Source organism: Chinchilla lanigera, unplaced genomic scaffold, assembly GCF_000276665.1.
Source record: "Chinchilla lanigera isolate Chin_1 unplaced genomic scaffold, ChiLan1.0 scaffold00020, whole genome shotgun sequence".
Classification (NCBI taxonomy): domain Eukaryota; kingdom Metazoa; phylum Chordata; class Mammalia; order Rodentia; family Chinchillidae; genus Chinchilla; species Chinchilla lanigera.
In genome coordinates this window covers 16,381,611-16,393,665 of record NW_004955421.1, presented here as the reverse complement: position 1 = coordinate 16,393,665, position 12,055 = coordinate 16,381,611, and the positions used below count along the sequence as shown (strand labels likewise).

Genomic DNA, 12,055 nt, shown 5'->3' with positions numbered 1-12,055 from the left:
AAGATTTAGCAGCACAAAAGCAAAATTATTTATAATCTGTGCCTTTTAGGAAATCCAGGATGTGAGGGCAGAGTAACTCTGAAGCTGCTTTTGTCAAAAGCCTCATTTTATCTGCAGTAGCATGTGACACCAGAAGAGAAGGGACACTTGATGGGATCTGCTTGTGGCGACACTAGAAAAGGGATCAGCTAAACAAATTAGTTATTTGAAAATACTCACCTTCATAGCTGGATAAAGAAAGAACCTACAGAACCAAAAACTTACACATGCTGAGTACCTGCTACCTGTCAGGTGCTCTGCCACGCATAGTATAAACACCATGTCATTCAATCCTTGCAATAACCATGGAGGTAGGTGCCAATATTATACCAATCTTACAGACATTAAAAAGGTTAGTAAGTGCCTAATTTAGAATAGTGGTATTGGAAAGTAAAGCAGTTTTTTGCTTTCCCTATGTGTCCCCTAAACCATCAGGGACCCTGCAGGTGGGTGCCCCTGCCTTACACGAATGGGAAAAAGGGGTGCAGAAGGCGGTGGCAGAGCTAGGCTTGGAACAGGCACACAAGCGCATGCCTTCACAACATTCACTCTTAGTCACAGCCTGCTTCTCAGGGGGATCTGTGGAAAGCTTAGGCAATAAAGTCCTAGCAGGCGCCAAACGAGGAGCCACTTGCGCTTGGACTTGGCCAAGGGTAGCTGCACCAAAATGGACCTGAAAACCTGATTCAGAGCAGAACCTCTGGCAAAGGCTGCCAGTTGCAAAGTGGACAACTAAGTGGCCAACGTGAGCTATGTCCCCCTTTCTTGATCTTACCTGTACTGTTTGTACCGTGTAGATTTTCTTCAGATTTGAGGCACACTCAGCTGCAGTGGCACCAGGGAGAGATCTAAGAAAACATCCACAAAAGAACAAAGATATAAACAAAAACATTCAGTGTTCATAAGCTAGTCAACAATTCAAATTTGTAGATCTCAGTAAAAATCGGCTCTAAGATAACAGAATTGGACATCTAGGGAATGTTAATTAGAATTTAAAATATGGAACTGCTTCTGGGTGAAGTCTTAGGTTTGTTTCTCCTAAAAATTAACGCAGATATTCTCTGGAAATTTAACAGAAGAAAAGGAAAAGGGAGTAAGAAAGATATTGAAAACCTTAGAATCACGTTTTGAAAAACACTAAAGTAACATAGTAGTAACCAAATTTTTATGTAGGGCTTTAGATAAGAAACTGCAGCAGTGACAATGAAAACTCAGTGTCCTACTCTGGTGATGTGTTTTAAAATCTGCCAACAATCTGGTGGCCAAAATCCACACTCCTGAGAAGCAGAATGATCACGCACCACCTCCTTTAAGGAAATATCACTAAAACATCAACTTGGTTTTTCCTGGATTTGAATGTTTCCCAAACACCTGCCTTTAGCAAATCTTTTAGTTACCTTCTCCCGCTGATTAAACGAGCTCTGTAGAACTCTACGGTCAGGACACATTAACCGTAAATTTGCTATGTGCTCCACTAGATGGCAACATACTACAGAGTTATTCACCAGAAAATCCTCTGCAATTTAGCTGGTTTTACCAAGCACCATTCCAGAGATTAAAGATAAAATAATCTAATCTCATTGATTTTTAGATGTTAAGACTCTCAATTCCTTCCTATTTCCTATTACTAAGTTAGCAGTTTGTGTTCTAGTTGAGGTCCAGTTATATCACGTCTAAGATATTTCACCACACAATGCTCAAAAACCCAGACCTGGTTGCTGATGAGAAATAAAAGGACCGCTGCAAGGAGAGAGCACCACGCTCACAGCTGACCTACAATCTATAAAAGGAACACACGTTCTGCTCTTTACCAACCCTCAACGCCCAGAGCACATCCCTGGGCACCCTCAGCATGTACTTTCTTGATAGCTGTTAAACCACTGCACACAAAAGATGTGTGCAAAACACACACCAGCTCAGCAGTAGAGGTAACAGCAATGGGAATGCCTCAGTGGGATGAACACGACAGGGCTCTACAAATTACATTCTTGGAACCATAGACCATCAAGGGCACCATATTTGTTGAATCTCATTTTTAACACCAGTATATATCTATATGAGTTTCTTGTTAGTCTTTCTAGGTGGAGCAAGTGGAGAAGTTCCTCACAAAAACCTGCTAAGGTCATGCCTAACAATAGCTCTATCAATAGTTTAACATCTTATAATAAGGATGTACCGCTTAATTTGCTTCTGGTATTGGAGAGTATACCCAAGCCTTCACACTGAACTACATCCCCATTCCTTTAAATTTTTTTTTTTTTTAATATTGAGACAGGGTCTTGCTAAGTCTCCCACACTGGGCTTGATCCTCCTGCCTCAGCATCCCAGAGTGTTAGAATTTCAGGCATGTACTACTTCACCCAGCTTCCCGATTTCTTCATGGAGGAGGTTGGATTCTATGATCTTAAAGGTTTTTTCCAGTTGTTGGTTGTTCTCAGACTACATTAGCTCATTTGCTCAGGGTAAAGCATAGTGTTTTGTGCTCGAAAAATGTGAACAGGCCTAACCCTCACACCCAAATCCCAATCTCAAGTTTCTTTCACAAGCAAAACTAGGCAAAATCTAGAATCCATTTTAAAAGGGCAAATAAGCTAAGATTCTACCTTGTAAACAAGTCAGTCTCTACTGGACTTACTGGTTCAGTGTTAAACACAGAGATACTAACTATTCTTTTTTTTTTTTGTTTGGCAGAACTGAAGATTGAATCCAGGGCCTGTGCACTGAGCTATGTCCCTAGCCTTTTTTGTATTTCTTACTTTGAGACGAGGTTTTGATATATTTCTCAGGCTGGGAATCCCACCTTTAGCTGTTGGGTTATGGTGGTGATCCTTCTATGCAAAGCCCTTGTTCCTATGGAGTTTATGCTCTAGAACCCTCATCCCTCCTCTGGCAGTTTCCCAGGCTTTTGAAGGCAAAGAAATAGTGTCTAGACCTTTTATATTTGCTTGGATGATAAGAGGTAGGAAAGAAGGCTCAAAGAGGTGGGAAAAGAAGCGAGAAACTGTGGCTTCTTGTTACTGAGCAAGCATCCTCTCTAATCCTGATAGCAAGCCTGCCAAGTTGATATCATTTTCCCCCCTTCACAATTAGGAAACTGAGGCTCAGCAAGCATATTTTTAAGTAACAGACTTGGGTTCCTTTTTGTCTGTCTGGCTCTGATGCCCATGACCTTCCTCGTAGACTAGGTTGTCTCCCAGGAAAAAAAGAGCTGTCATTGTCAGCAGGGGAGGTCACATATAGCTGGTCTTGTGACAAACTCTTCTCTCCCTCTTGCAGATGGTCTACGCCTTCCTTGGATCCACACATTGTTCCTGTCATTATTCCCTCTATCACCACACATCTAGCCACATCCTTGGGAGGGACAGAGGCAGAGACACAGAAAGGTATTGCACCAAACAAAGGCCACAGGGGGGCACAAGCCAGAAGGCAGGAAAACGCAGGGATTAAGAGGATGGCCTCTGGAATCAACAGACCTCAGTTCAAGTCCAGCTCTACCACCTACCATCTGTGTGCCAAGCCTGGCCTTTTCTGATACCTGCTTCTTTAGAAACAGGTATCAAAATCTCTCCCCATTACTGTACTGGTGTATAAGACCCATTTCCACAGTGCGTCTGATTATATCTAGTAGGCAATTGCTGCTGAGGTCACTATCATTGCTGAGATGGACAGAAGAAGAGGATACAGATGAGAAGCCAAGAGTATTACAAAAGACACGAAGGAGGTTTTATAATCTTTGGGAGAGTCAAGAGTCATACTTACAGCTTAGCACCTCTATATCCGCACTCAGAAAAGAATGCCTGTCAGGCACCAGTGTTGGGCCTACAGCCACAGCGAGAGTGAAGGCTGTTTCCCTTTGGGTTTGGCCAATTTGGAAGCTGTGCCGGTTAAAGCAGAAGTGGGAAGGGACCCAAGGTCTGCCAAACAGATGATTAATATAAAGTCTTAGGGGGCTGTTTACGTTACTTAGACCAAAACTCCCTGCTCCAGTTTTACATTACTTCTGTGTCTCCAACTTAACAGAATAATAGGGAATGCATCTTAAAATCCTCTATATAAAACTGGTGAAAATCTCTTTTTATTGGAAGAGTCAGGAAAATCAATAAAGTTGGACCAACTGTTCTACTTACATGGCTTCCAGGCACCTAAGCACCATTTACACAAAAAACTTAATATGCTATTGCAAATCTTGTTTATTTACTCATTAAAGTAGATCCCGGAGAATCTTCACTAGGTAAAACTCTTAGCTAATTTAAGCCTGAAGGGCTGAAAAGAATTTTATCCCCTTTCTTAATTAGGAAATACTGAGTTGCAAAGGCTACATGTCCTATTGTATGTACATATATTATTTCATCTCATCATTTCTTTGCAGATAAAGAAATTAAGCCTAAGGGTGGTACAGTCACTTATCCAAAGATGCACAGCTGACCGACAGCAGAGCCGACAACCTCACTCATGATAACAAGGTTAAACCAAACACTTCCAACACAAGCAACACTCTGCTACCATGAACACATTCTGCACCCAACACGGTTCCACCTGTCCTGCACCTTGCAGTCTTCAGTTCAGATTTTCCAAATCCACCCTCCCTATTAAACCCTATCTTTAAAGATGCCATTGTGGTGGCCTTGGCTCATTAAGAAAGTTCATGGAGTCAGGCCTTGGTAAATGCCTAAGGAAATTCTGTTGACCATTTCCTGACCAGAACTTAGCAGGTCATGGCACTAGTCACCAGCCACAGAAATGAAACAAAACAAAAAAATAAGGATGCTGGGAGATGCTTCCGACAAAGCAGGCATGCTGAAAAGGTATCTTCAACCCTGTCTGCATCTCTGCCATGTGCAGTATGGTCAGTCAATGGGCAGCATCTCCTGGGAGTCGCTGGAAGTGCAGAGCCTTCAGGATCCACCTGAGACCTGCCAAATCCTGGGTTTATGGATTCACATACACAGTGACGTTTGAAATGTACTGGCCTGTCACCTGAATCAAATCACCACAAGAAATGTAAACGTGAAAAGTGAAATCTAATGAGTAACAGCATCACAGGCAACATGAAAAAATGACTCTTCTCATGGATGCATCTACCATCGCCCAAAGACACTGTCCTGATGGTGTTATCATTACATGTGAAGGCTGAGTCCACACAGGGGCTGAATATGGGTTTTTGGGTAAGGCCTCTTCTTTTCTCTGCAATTCAGGGGCTTCTCAGCTTAATTTTCTCCTATGAAACTGTCCCTTGGGCTCCTAATCTGTGAAATTCAGTGGAAGGCCCAGGTTATTCTTTGTTTGATGGTTTTGAGATAGGGTTTCACTGCTGTCGTTCAGGGTGGCCTTGAACTCACAGCTAAGCTCCTGCCTCAGCCCCTGGTGCTGGGATTACAGGCGTGCACTACCACACCTGGCCCAGGTTACCTCTCCTTCCTGTCCAGTGCCCGTATTTTGGGGTTTAAGACATAGGAGAATTATGTCTCATCCATTTTCCTATACATAGGGACGCAGTCTTCAAGGGGTTGTGGACACCAGCACTTGGGGTTACACGGTCCTTAATTCAAACGCATTTCTGTTCCTACTGCTGTGTGAACTCTGGCAACGTACTTCTGTAGGCCTCAATTTTCTCATCTGTAAAATGCTGATGATATATCCTACTTTAACAGTATGACAGTTTTGTGGATAATCCTACATAGCTCTTAGTCCAGTGCTTAATACACAGCAGCAAAGTGTATTCATATTAACACAAAAAATTTTTTTGAGACAGAGTCTTGCTATGCAGTTCAAGCTGGCCTTAAACTCATACCATCCTCCTGCCTCAGCTTCTTAAGTGCTAGAATTACAGGCATGGATTACCTTTTTGGTTTCTATTGACAGTTTAAAGTAGAAAAAGACATTTAAAACTTTACATAGTATACTCAATTACTAGACACATGTACTTAAAACACACCCATAATAATGCCTAGTGAAGAATGAATGATAACAACTTTATTTTTATTCTACTTTTGGGAGATGATTTCACTTTAGCTAAAGAAACCAACCTTGAGGGGGAAGACCTTAAAGCCAGGAACGGGACTCCTAAAAGCCAGTCTGCTGTGGAATTTACTTCAGTGCCAGAAGCTGTTAGAGCACAAATCTTCCCAGGCCCAGTTACCTGATTAACTATGCCACTCACACACCATCATTCCATTAAAGAAGATTTCATTTTAATCACTTGAGATAGATCTGTGGCTTGTGGCTACACCAGCTTCCTGTTTGAGAAGGAGTCTCATACAAAAACCACCCAAACCTATTACTAACAGTTAATGATGTATCTGTTGAAAGTACCCATAAAATCTCAATGTTTTAATTCTGCATGTCTATTTGATTTTGATTTCTCCCTGCTTCCATCTAGGGCAGTAGTGGTGAACCTATGGCACGTATACCATCGCCAGCTGTTTGTTACCCCTGAAAGCTCTAAAAGGTTTGCAACTGAGGTCTTTTCATCTTGATACACAGTTAATCCTTCTGTACACTCAGGTGGGTGGAAGGGAAGTATAACAGCGTCAAAGTTAACAAAGGCAACTAAATCAGGCCAACTTTTGAAGTGTCCTCATGCCAGATTTTAGTCTTTTTTGCTATCTTAGGTTTACAAGTAAGCAAATGGCATCTGTAATATTAAAAGTAGGAAAAAATTTATTTGAGAGCAGTTAGTACCAGCAAAGAATCAGTAACTTTTTGAGCAAGGACATTAAAGGCCTTGGGTTGTTCTGCAAGAAGCAACCACTGACCCATACTTGGAAAGATCATGAGTTTTAGGGAAAGACCCTTTCCTGCCAGATAGATCTATCCAGAACTCTTTCACAGAAAGTGAAACCCTTGGCCATTTACAGATTCTGTGGGAACAGAGGGCAAGAATGCGGGGAAAGCATTGGGTGTGGTAGCTCATGCTGTAATTCCAGCACTCAGGAGCCTGAGACAGGAGGATTACCTCTAGTTCGAGGCCAGCCTAAGCTACATAGTGAGTTCAAGGCCAGCTTGGACTACATAGTGATCCCTTGCCTCAAAAAAAAAGAATGGGGAAAACAGGAAAAGTGATGATGCCCTTGTGCCCTGCCAACTGTGGCTCTTCCACACACCCTCCTTTCCTTGTCTTGTTCCTACAGATCACCCTATGAACAAAGATGATCTGGGGGTCTCCTGTCAATCCTGGTCCCACCTCCATGTGTCAGATTCATTATTATGGACCACAGCACTGGAACACAATTGAAAGCATCACACCCTGTAAGGTCCCTATAGAACTCAACACCTCTCTGAACTCTTCGCTGGTGCTGCTGACACACACAGCACCAGAGTTGTTTTCCTGGGAGCGCAAGGCCCATAGTCTAGTCATCTCTGTGTTCTCATAACTTAAAACAGTGACTGGAATCAATATGCCCAACTAATATGATTACGAAGTAGACCAGTGAGTTCTAAGTTGAGACACGTAAGGCGTTTGTTACAAATCCATCATCCACCCTGAGAAGTCTGATGGAGTAGGTCTAGGGCAGGTATGGGAGCCTCTATTTAACAAGCACAGCCTGGTGTTCTGGTTTAAGTGGGTGAAGGACCATACTTTGAGACACACAAACTTGGTGTAGCTAAGCCTGAATGGGGTGGGGGTGGTGGCAGATCTATGACATGGCTCATTTTTGTGGCAAAAAACAGAAGTCTATACATACTCATTAAGCACTGTGCCAGGCACTGTTATGTGCTCTCCCAGGAGTCACAGACACAAGGCAAAAGTACCCTTAGGTGGTGGGAGACATAAAGCAAAAATCTGCTGCATGGCAGAAGAGAAAGTGAGTATTACAATCAAGACAGAAGGATGGAGAAAGAACTGATCATTTGGAATACGTACTTTGTAATAACTCATAAAGGAGTGAGCAGAGACAGCAAGGACAGCTACAGACACCAGGCATTACTAGTAGGGCCTAGAAGGATGCACGGAAGTTTTTCAGGCTAGACAAAGGGGAGAAGAGCATCCCAAGCAGCAGGGACATCATGAGACAAATTCCTCGAGTGGGTAAGTCCACAGCTCATCCAAGAAAAGGGTTTGAGGACAGACTAAATGGTATTTTAGAGCTGGAGGGTGGTAGGTATTAAGGCTAAAAGAACAGGTGGACTTCATACTTAAAATAGCAATATATAAATAAAATAGCAAAATAAATTTTATCATGATCTGTAAGTCTGTGGTTTTCTTTTTTAAAAAAAGCTAGGAAATCCCTTCTTCAAACTAACTTGGTCATGTCTGAAAACAAACTGCCACCATACCACCAGTCAGAAGTACACTAGCAGAAGCAAGAGTAGAGATCCAGGCAGCCCCCTCAAACTCTCTAGATCACATGACCCCACAGCAGAGGCACACTTAGGTGATGGGAGATATCACACATAAAAATCTACTGCACAGCAGAAGAGAGGGTGAGAAAGTTTGGGAATGACAAGGTCAGGTGAACGTTCAAGTGTCTCTAGCTAGGGTGGGGATGCTTGGAGAAGGAAAGGGCCAGGGACTAGGTAGGCAGCTAAGCAGGCTGGTGTATGACTGGGCTAGAGATGACCAGGGCCTTCAGAGAGAGGGACATGGAAAGGAGGGGATGACTTAATTTTTGAGGGGTCATCAATAGCATGGAGAACAGAACTGGATGGAATGCAGTAGTTGGGTGAATCCAAGATCAAACAAAATTTCCAACTTTAAAACATGGATAGTATGGCGGGGCTATGAACCAACATGTGGTAGGCAGAATACAGTAGAAAGAAATCTGCTCCATTACTGAATAATTAGGTCAGCACTGACAGTGACTGTGGACCTCCCTACTCCTTAAAAGTGTGTCTGGAACTCACAGAGCTGAGGAAGAGATGAGGTGTACAACTGACTATCAGAGAAAAATGAAGCACCACAGAGGAAGATCAACTTTCAATGGGCAGAACCAAACACCTGTGACACTGAGTGAAAGCAAGGCTAGGGTCTGCTGATGTGTGACATGCCCCTCTCTGTGAGTGGTCAGGGAAGGCCCATGCTTGGGATGTTGGGGACGGGCCAATGATCTGAAGGGCAGGGGCAGCAGGGAGAGTGACAGAGAAAAAGGAAGACTGGGCAGGAGCAGGAAGAGCGCAGTCTTCTGGCTGCTCTGAGCACTGTGGCTTCTGCTCAGGAGGTGGCTGTTGTGACAGCTACTTGTGGTGTTAACTTGAAAAAGCAACACCAAACGTCCATCTTTCTACAGGCCCTGGTCAGCACAGTTCCTGTTGTGTCTGGATGACTGATTTACTGAAGAAGGAAGGGCCACCCCGGGTGTGGGTAGCACCAACCCATAGGCTTGTAGCCAGATGACACCATCTCCAAGCTTCTAGCACAGACCCTTAAGCTTCCCAATATGAACTCCCATGTAACTCTGCAGTGAGCTCCAGGACCCCTTTGACTGGATTCTCAAGCTCTACAGTGTTCTGACAGCGACAGCCTACTTTATAAATCCTTTATATAATTACATCACATATATACATAGCATTAAATCTATTCCTCGTAAGTCTTTTGTATATATCACACATATATATAGTATTCATAAATCCTTTATATATCATGCATATATCAAAGCTGTTTCTCTAGTGAACTCTAAGTGATACAGCAGGGTATGGGGGACCTTGGGGTTGTGACTGAGCATTTGGAGTTGCTGCTGGCTGCTCAGATCTGAGCTCAGATGCACAGAGGTGAGGTGTGGGAGGGCAGCTGAGGAGGTGGCTGCAACTAGGCTTCATTTGAATACATATTATAATAGACATCCACATGGGGACGGAGGGTAGAGTTTTGGCAGTTACCAGCTTCGGCTGAAGTTCTGAGCCTCACGAGTGGATAAACGGACTAGATGGGTCGGGCAGAGCAGGAGCAAACCTGGGCTGAGCCCTGTGGAAAAAACTCAGATGAAGATGAAGCAGTGGGTGGCAATGCTGATGAAGATGGCAATGCAGATGAAGACGAAGCAGTTAGCGACACACAACCAGAGTGGCCTCCAAGAAGCAAGACAATCATGGGTTTTAAATATCCAGAAAAGGGGAAGAAACCTCTGCACTGGATACCCCGACCCAAAACACTGCATCCCTCTTGCCCCCCAGATGCTTAAACTCTTAGCCATCCAGTCTCTTTCCTTTTAACCCCTAATTAGGGTTTTTGGGAGGTGACTCCTGAGGATGCAAATAACTCTACTAAAGGGTTCCCCAATTTACTAGGTGACAGAAATGAACTGAGAAAGCTGGCTTCCGACTGTCAAGTTCAGATAAGCCTCTCCAGAGACTGGATGAGACAAATAATGTTAATGGCTCAAATTTACTAAGCACTTACTCCATGCCATCACCTGGTAGGTGTTTTACATCCACGGCTCTCATTTAATCCTCAGAGTATGTATTCTAGGACCAATCTCAGTTTACAAACAGTGAAAACGGGGCATCGGGCAGGTAGGCGCCTCATTCCTCGTCACACACTAGGCTGGAAGACGGAAGAGGTTGAGAAGTTGGTGCTAATCTGGAGTTTGAAGTAGAAACACACCACTGGAGCCTTCAGAGTCAGAGGTGAACTATGCTTAGGGAAGGCTGCCCTGGAGAGTGCTCTCTAGAATGTTGCTTTTCTTAGTGAAAAAGCTACACATTAACTTCTAGCACATGAGGTGTTCATAACCCTGAGCAGAGGGTAGGAGGTATTTATAATTCCCAGAGAAGTAAAAAAATGTTCAATAAAAAGTAGATGCCTAAAACAAAAAGTAGGTGCCTGATCAGAAAACATGAATTCACATGCACAATACTGAAAAGGATTATTTTTAAATGAATACAGGCATTTCTGTTAAAGATTTGGGCACTATGGACATAACATTTCACTTGATTGTAGACCTTCAGAGAAAAAGAAACGCTAATCAACAGTAAGAAAGACATAGTTTGCATCTTCATTGAATTATATATTGTTAGGTATCTTTAAAACTGTGTGTTAGATCACCCCTAAAACGTGTTTTCATGTGTAGACTAAATTTTGATCGGGTAAAAAATTCTTTTGGTATTCTGGTATTTTCCACCAGTCAGCCCGATCTACAAATCGGAACACAGACCCAGGTTCAATACCCTGAAAACAGATACCAGGTAACAACAGCACAATTAATGCACTGCACCTTCTGAAAACAGACACACAAGTTATGACGATAAAATGTCTTAGAATTACATAACGAAAGTGAAAATGCTTTCAAAAGGAGACTCACGCCCTCTGCCTACCCCCACCTTCTGAGTCCCGAAAAGAAACTGTCTCCAAGTGTCACTTCCCATAGATGAGCGCTAGTTCCAACAAGAAGAATGAACTTGTCTCCACTTTAAAGGTGAGTATCACTTTAAAAAAAATCTTGCAGGCATTTCATCGTGCAAGGCTTTCTAAAACCTAATTTGTGTTTACTAAGTAAATTTTGCAAAAAATTGTCACCTACATTTCCTAAAACTTAACCACGGGAAATACGGTTTCACCAAAAGTTCCATAAACTTTTAGGGACCACCTTGAAGTGTCATCCCTGGGCACCTAGGACAGATATTTAAAAAGGGGCTGTGCATCATCTATGCATTTGTTAAAATTTCTTGCGCTCCTGTGCGTCCGGCACAGTGGTAGGTGCTGGGGTTGAGCAAATGGCCAGCTCCGTGATCCTCAGCTGAGGGCCTGGGAGACAGGCTGAAAACAAGCTCATATTCAGAGACTGTAGTCACGCTACGCATTAGGAAAACAAGGCAGGCAGGGCCGGTGAACTCGGAACGATGGGGCGAGTTTCTACAGCCACAGTGGCCTTGAGATGGCACCGGAGTGTCCCCCGAGAAAGCCAGGACTGCCCTCTGCGGCCAGGTGAGCGGCTGCGCCCCACAGACCCCCAGCCTTAGCGGGCGGTGGCTCCACGGCGGATAAACACGCGCCCCGGGTGGCGGGCGACCGGGAAGGTGAAGAGGCGCCCGGCGGCGTCGCCGGCGCGGAGTCCTACCCGCACCGCCCGGGCGCCCGTGC

The 12,055-nt window shown here is 43.8% G+C and overlaps 1 protein-coding gene across 2 annotated transcripts in view; it reads right to left on the bottom strand.

Moving 5' to 3' along the window:
* Positions 1 to 12,055, bottom strand: part of Eif4e3 (eukaryotic translation initiation factor 4E family member 3) — a gene marked incomplete at its 5' end in the record, with an annotated part of 166,141 nt that overhangs the window by 126,757 nt on the left and 27,329 nt on the right. For both annotated transcript variants that reach the window (XM_013513679.1, XM_005383789.2), the window contains 1 exon segment: positions 815 to 887.